Below are 7,244 nucleotides of genomic sequence, written 5' to 3' on the forward strand. Positions count from 1 at the left end.
CCAGCCAAGGAATCTGAGGAGTGATCAGATAAGAAAAAAATCAAGGAAATGGTAGTGCACAAAAATTTAAGAGAGAAAGGGACATTAAGAAGGTAATTTCCAGTCTTGAACCAGGACTACAGAGAGGTCAAGAAGGATGAGGACTGAGAAAGGGCCACTGGATTGCACAGTCAAGAGATCATTAATAACTTTGGCGAGAGCAATTTGTGTTGAATGAGGAGGCTGGAAGACAGACAGTAGGGAGTTAAAATGAGAGAACAAAGAAAGGAAGTAAAAATACCTATTACAGATGGCCTTATCAAGGAATTTAGTCACTAAATGGAGGAGAAATATGAGACAAAAATATAATTCGACTGAATGAGTCAAGTGAGGATTTCTTGATGGGGAAGATACAAACATTTGTAGGCAGCAAGAAAACAGCCAGATAGGGATAGAGGGAACAATTTCCTAGAGAAGATGGAATGGAATCAATCACTGCATGTTCTCTTTGGCAAGAGAAAGGCCAACTCTTCACGTGAGTTAAAGGTGAAGGAGGAGATAGTAACAAAAGGCATCTGGGTGATATGAGATGTGGGGGAAGAAGTGGGAGCTTTTGGCACTCAGCCTGAATTTTTTTCAGTAAAACATGAGTCAAGTTGAGAGGATGGATGAAGGATAGCCTTGGGAGGTTTGAAGAGTGATGAAGAGGGATGAAGAGATTTATAAGAATCACTATGCTGAGAGAGACAGTAAATTAATTAGGAAGGTTCAAAAGGATTGCCTTTAGGCAGTTAGGACACAGTTGAGGTTATGTAACATAAATTTATAGTGGACCCAGTCAGCATGGTCTCAAGATTTTCCCCAGCTTCATTTAGTTGTATGGGTGTAGGAGCAAAGGCAGCAAAAGGTGAGATCTAAGCTGAGGATTAGCAGTATGATAAAGAAGCAAAGGACTTAAGAGAGCAGTGTAGCCTTGAATTGGTTGACCTAAAGAGGGGAAAAGAGAAAAGCTAATGTTGGGATGATGGTCTGGGAGAGAAACCGTATTAGACTAAGAGTTCACAGGATAATAGGGTTTGGGATAACAAAACAATAGAAGTGGAGAAAAAAGAGAAGGGAGTTTCAGAGTACATGAACATGAAGGTAGAACTTAGGCAATGACATAATCAAGAAGATGACCAACTTTGTGAATGGTTGTAGTAGGTCATGTGGAACAAGTATGTCGAAAAATTACGAAATGAGGGTGTTCAAGGGAATAGGATTGTGTATGTTGAAGTCCTTTCACATGAGGGCAGGAATTAGAGAGGAAAGATTGTGAAACAGGTAATGAACACATTGAAGAACGAAGGGCAGAGTCCTGGACCTGTTAACAACTACCACGACTCTGATTGGGTGGTAGATATGAATGAGGTGAACCCTAAAAGCGAGGTCCCTAAATGATAGTGGTAGAGGGACAATGTGGAAGTGGTGATGGGGAGCACTGAGTATTCCAATTCCTTTATCGCAGCAGAGGCAGGGAGAGGAGAAATGAGTTAAAAATATAACCATTCAACAAGACTATCTGATGGACGTGGCTCTCTTCAACATTGAGATAATTCAAACCAGTTCTAATTGTTCAGTGATGAAGAGAGACATCTACATCCAGAAAGAGAACCATGTGTGGAACACAACACAGCATTCTTCCTCTCTCTGTTGTTATTTGCTTGCATTTTGTTTTTTTTTTCTCAGTTTTTCTTTTTCTTCCTTCCTGATTTGATTTTTCTTGCACAACCAGATAACTGTACAAATATGTATATACATATTGGAGCTAACATGTATTTCAACATATTTAACATATATTGGACTACCTGCCAGGTGGGGTGGGAGGAAGAAGTGGAAAATTTGCAACAAAATGTTATGTAAGGGGCAATGTTGGAAAAATTACCCATGCGTATGCTTTGTAACTAAAAAGCTTTAATAAAAAAAGTATAACCATTGCTAATAAAGGCCATGATGAGAGGCTATGCCATCAGGAGAAAGGCAGGTGTCAATAAGAGACAGAAATGGGAAAAACAAGTTTTTTGCCAATAGAGTGGGGCTTTTTAAATTTTTTCTATTTGTGACCCCTTTTTGTCTGAAAATTTTTTATGTAGGTACATAAGTAGGTATACAGGAACGCTAAATGGCACAATAAATGGGAGACTGGACCTGGAGTTCAGAAGGATCTGAGTTCAAATCCAGTCTCAGACACTTAACACTTCCTAGCCATGTGACCCTGGGCAAGTCACTTAACTCCAACTGCATGGCCAAATAAATAAATAAATATAGGTATACAAATTTAAACATTTACTGATAATTATAAAGATAAATAATAATGAAATTTATTTTGAAGCAATTCTTTGTTACATATGATTTTGCCATTTATTAAAACTGAATGCTAATGAGATAGATGTACTTGTTTATTTTCACATAATTTATTAAATCCTGGTAGAATATTTGATATCTCTTATTGTTGCTCATTTTTTTTAATGATCCCCACATGGAGTTGAGACCCCCCAGTTTAAGAAGAGAATACAATGGAAAGGATATTTAGTTTTAGAGTAGAGTAGGGGAATGGGATTAAGGGATGAGGTGATGGAAAATAGTTCAGAATCATTTCGATAAGGAGAGTATGACTAAGGGGATTGCTTAATATTGACTCGTCACTGACTTTTCAGGCAAATCTTTTTGTTTGGGATCTCATTTGCCTCTTAGGTAAATAGGTATATTAATACCTGCTTCATTTCCCAGACAGAGATAACTTGAAGATCAAAGAAGAACTTTCTAAAAAGTCCACAGACAAGACCTTGGCATTATCATGGCAAAGAATAAGCATTCTACTTCAATAAGAGATTTCTCTGCAGAAGGTAAGCATGATTTCAATTGAAGCCTTAGCAACATCTAGGAATAGTCAGGGGCTGAGGTCAAAGGTACAAGTCTGAAAAATCTTCCCTTATCCCAGGACTGACTTCAGACAGCAAATCACTTAGCCAAGCTCAAACTTTCATTCTCCCCCAAGAGCTAAAAATTGTTCACCAAAGTAAGGGTTAGGAAAGTTAGGAAGAGAATCTCACTGCCTACCACCTCCCATGAAGGCATTCCTGGAAAGGAGCTTAGCCCTTGCTAGGAAATACTTCTTTGTGTGAAGGGGAAGGTGTAAATAATGGGGTGACTTGAGCAAGATCAAACCAAGAGCTGTTGCTGAGCTTCCTAGGACTATTGTCTGAATCTTGTTTGGAAGATGTATTTATCTCCTCGGGAAAGATAAAAAACTTAAATCCCAAGAAGCTAATTTGTTTTTAAGATGTCACTAAAAGAAAAAACTCATCTCTTTTCCTCCCACTTTCCATGCTTTCTCTCTGTCCTCTCTTGTCTATCCCCACATCCTATTCTATACTACATCTCTACTCCCAAATTCTAAACTTGTGCTTACAACTCATTTGTCATTTCCTGTTTTTTTTTTTTTTTTTTTTTTTTTTTAAACTATCCAGGGGTGGCAAAGTGGATAGAGTACCAGTCCTGAAGTCAGGAGGACCTGAGTTCAAATTCAACTTACCATTCATTAGCTGTGTGATCCCGGGCAAATCACTTAACCCTAATTGCCACAAAAAAAAAAAAAAAAGTTATCTGGCCTTTTGAGCCCAAAGAGAGAGGTATTTGAGAAGACGTTTTCACAACAAGGAAAAAAAAAAAGCCAGACTTTTATTTCATGTAAGCAGCAATAATGGAAGCCTCTGTTCAAGCTCTAGATATTGTTCCAACACACCATTATCACACTCCTATAAACAGAATGTCACCAAAAAAAAATAATAAAGATGGCACGCCACCAGACTAATAAAGGATAGACTGATAAAGTCTTCTAATGCCAGCTAAGTTGGGATGAGAACCATCTTAACTTTTCCCTATCCCTTCTTAGCATCAAAGATCTAGAAATAGTCGAGACTTCTGAGGCTCCAAGTCTTTACTCGCTGTGTGATCTTGGGCAAGTCACTTAAATCTCAGTAGACCTAAATACACCCTGGAAAATCAGATTTAGATAAACCATTAAGATTCAAATATAGCTACTAGACTAGGCTCTTTAAAACCCAAAAAGCTCTCACCGATTGACCACTAACAGGTGCCAGTACAAATTTCATTCGCTAATTTTATGAGTACCCATGGCTCACAAAGAATGTAAAGAACAATTGTTTCTGTTCTTTCTCAAGGCCACTAGGGCAGTAAGCATCAGAATTGGGATTTGATTAGGTCCTAGGACTTCCTCAGATCTTTACTAGTTTACTAGTCACTTAACCTCAGTTTACCTTAATACATTCTGGAAAACCAGGCTTTAATAAAGCCCACTGGGATTCAAATAGAGCTACTAGATTTAACTCTTTAAATCCAAATCATCTGGCTTGCATGAACTGGCCAATAACAGGCCCCAACCCAAATCTCATTTGCTCATTATTTGGTTTTTCTTGGCTCACAAGGAATCTAAATAGCAATTATTTCTGATCTGGTCATTTAGTTCAACTTCTCATTTTGCAGATAAGGCTAAAGGATTCGTTTCAGGTCACAGTAATATGTCCAGAATTTAAACCCAAGCATTCTGATTCCACAATGTTCTTTCTTCTTCATTTCTTCCATCTGATTGCCTTCTTCTACACTAGGGCTAGGGTTCCCCCTCCCCAACCCCCATTTATCAGGCCGTTAGGAATACAGGACTTAGCTGCTAGGAGAGGTTGGTTAGAAAGCTAGATTTGGGAGTCATCAGCCTAAAAGTGATCACTGAAGTCACAAGGGTGGGTAAGATCACAGTGTAAAGAGAAGAGAAGGGAGGCAAGAACAGATATCCTGGGAGGGCAACCACTAGAAAAGGCCAAGAGTTCTGTAATAGAGATGCCATGCCCTTTCAGGGAAGCTAGATGGAAAAGTAGAGAGAGCATTGGTTTGGGAGTCAGGAGTTCAAATTCAAATGCAATTTTTTATTATTATTTACATTTTCCCTTTACCCACAAACTGCTTTCCATTGGCACAAAGGATCTCAAGTTGATGTAAATTTCTATTAAAGGAATAAGGAAGCATTTTTTTTCTCTATATCCCCTCCTTTGCTTATTAATAACTTTCACAGAGAATCCTATAAATAAAAGTAGTTTAACTCCCTCTCCCCGCCCTGAGATAGAGGCAAAAACATTCCACTTCTGCTTTTAAGGCAAAGGAACCTAAAATTATTGAATAAATGTAACAAATAATTAAAAACTTGTTTCAATGCGATAAAATAGCCAAGAATTAAGGGAGAGGGGGCAGAGTTGAATAATGAAGTGCTAGGCTTGTAGGAAGCAAGATGTGGCTTTAATTTTGTTTCTAACAAGCTGTGTGACCCTACACAAGTCCTTTGACCTCAGAGTGTTTGTTCCAGGCAGCTTCCTGAGTTTATTTACTAAATCCAGCCTGACTCCTAAATTACTTAAACTCTCCCAGGCACAGACAACTGTCAAGGCTCAATTACAGATTATCAATCAAGTATTTACTGAGCTCCTTCTCTGAATAAAAAGCATGGAAAAGTTGCCGATACCCCTTAATAGGAATGGTGTGTGCCCAGGAGTTCTCCATAGGGATGAAATATGGAATCCTTAAACCACAAACCACTCCCTTGATCAACTGCAGAGCTTCCTTATTACTTTTAGATCCCCAAATCCCCAAACTCCTCAGTTTGGCATTTAAAACACATTTATTAAACGGTCATAGATTATATGTATATAATCATTATATTATCATTTTTTATTCTCACAATCCTGGAAGGCCCATGCTATTACTACCCCCATTTTACAGATGAAGAAACTAAGGCAGGCAGAAGTCATGTCTTATGTTGAGGGTCATTATTGAGGGAATATTGAGGGATTCAGGACTTCCTAAGTCCAGTACTTTATCCAAGATTTCAATTAGTGACGCAGCGAACAGAGTGCTGGGCTTGGAGTCTGATTGAATCCAGGCATTTAACCTGTCACCCTGTTTCCTCAACTGTAAAATGGGGATAATAACAGTAAGTACCTCACAGAGTAGTTGTGAGGATCAAATAATGTTTGGTTTTTTCCAAATGAAAATTTTTTGGGAAAATTACTTAAAAAGCTACTAATAAGCAATTACTTATTAGGCGCTATATAAATGCCTCTTTCCCTTTTCCTTCCTAGCACACGCAACACCTTGTTTTCAGTAATAATTCTGCATGCATCGTAAGGCACGGACTTTTTTTTTATCGCAGGGTCTCGAGTACACACGTCTTACTTATCCGAGATCTCCCGCTGGTTGTTTCGGTTACTTCCCTCACCTGAACAGAACAGACTGGGATTAGGAGTCGATCCACCTGACTGAATTCCAGTGCCAGAAAGAGCAGAAAGGTCAGCCCATGCAAGGCGCCGCCTCTCCCTGCCTCCGGGTCTCCCTGCCTCCCGGTCTCCCTGCCTCCCGGTCTCCCTGCCTCTTACCCAGCACCTGGGCTGACGGCCGCCTACCTGGTCGGGTCGGAGCTTGCCCAGCTCTTCAGACCAGGAGCCAAGCTCGGGTCAACCCTCGGAGGCGCGAATTAGTTGTTAACCATCCCGCCCCTCACCCCCAGCAGGTGACCAAGGGCTGGGCGGGCTTGGCCGAGTCCCACAGGGTCACCTGCTCCCCCGGGCCGGCGGAGGGCTCGGAGGACCGCCTCGCCTCGGGCTTTGTCCTTGTCCGTGCCCTTGCTTACTGCCCCCAGCCCCGCGCGCCGTCCGGGGTGCGTTCAGGCGCTCCTTCCCAAGAGCCGGGCTTCGCGTCCTTAGCGCGGAGACAAGCCGAGCGCGTGTCCCCGCTTCCATCAGCGCGGGCAGGAGGGGACTGAGGGTCAGGAGGCGGGAGAGCTACTGACCTGGTTCCCCAGAGCAGTGCGCTGAGCGGATCGAGGGCGTCCCCCGCACCCAGGGCGGCCGGCTCCTCCGAGCAGCTGGAAAGGAGAGTCCCAGCGCAGCGCCATAGGGCTCTGGGACAGCCGGCCACTGCTCTCCCACGTGACGGAGGCGGGGACCAGCTGGGGAGGGGGGCGGGGATGGCCGGCCCCAGAGCTCGGGCTGCTCCCTCCCCCGGGCTCTCGCCGCCCACGCGGCTTGCCAGGTCACCCCTACCTCGCTCTGAGCATTCCGGCTCCCATCAATAAATTCGTCGGTCTATGAGTCCCTCCCCAGTTCGCCCACTTCTGACGATCTCTCGGCGACAGCGCCGACGTCCCCGACTTTCCCAGA

The 7,244-nt window shown here is 42.3% G+C and overlaps 1 protein-coding gene across 1 annotated transcript in view; it reads right to left on the reverse strand.

Moving 5' to 3' along the window:
- Positions 1–6,989, reverse strand: part of PPFIBP2 (PPFIA binding protein 2) — a 208,349-nt gene extending 201,360 nt beyond the window's left edge. The window contains exon 1 of the transcript XR_007948228.1: positions 6,875–6,989. The gene's annotated coding sequence lies outside the window, so the exon portion shown is untranslated. The remainder of the gene's footprint in view (positions 1–6,874) is intronic.
- Between the last annotated feature and the right edge of the window lie 255 nt (positions 6,990–7,244).

Source organism: Antechinus flavipes, chromosome 6, assembly GCF_016432865.1.
Source record: "Antechinus flavipes isolate AdamAnt ecotype Samford, QLD, Australia chromosome 6, AdamAnt_v2, whole genome shotgun sequence".
Taxonomy (NCBI): domain Eukaryota; kingdom Metazoa; phylum Chordata; class Mammalia; order Dasyuromorphia; family Dasyuridae; genus Antechinus; species Antechinus flavipes.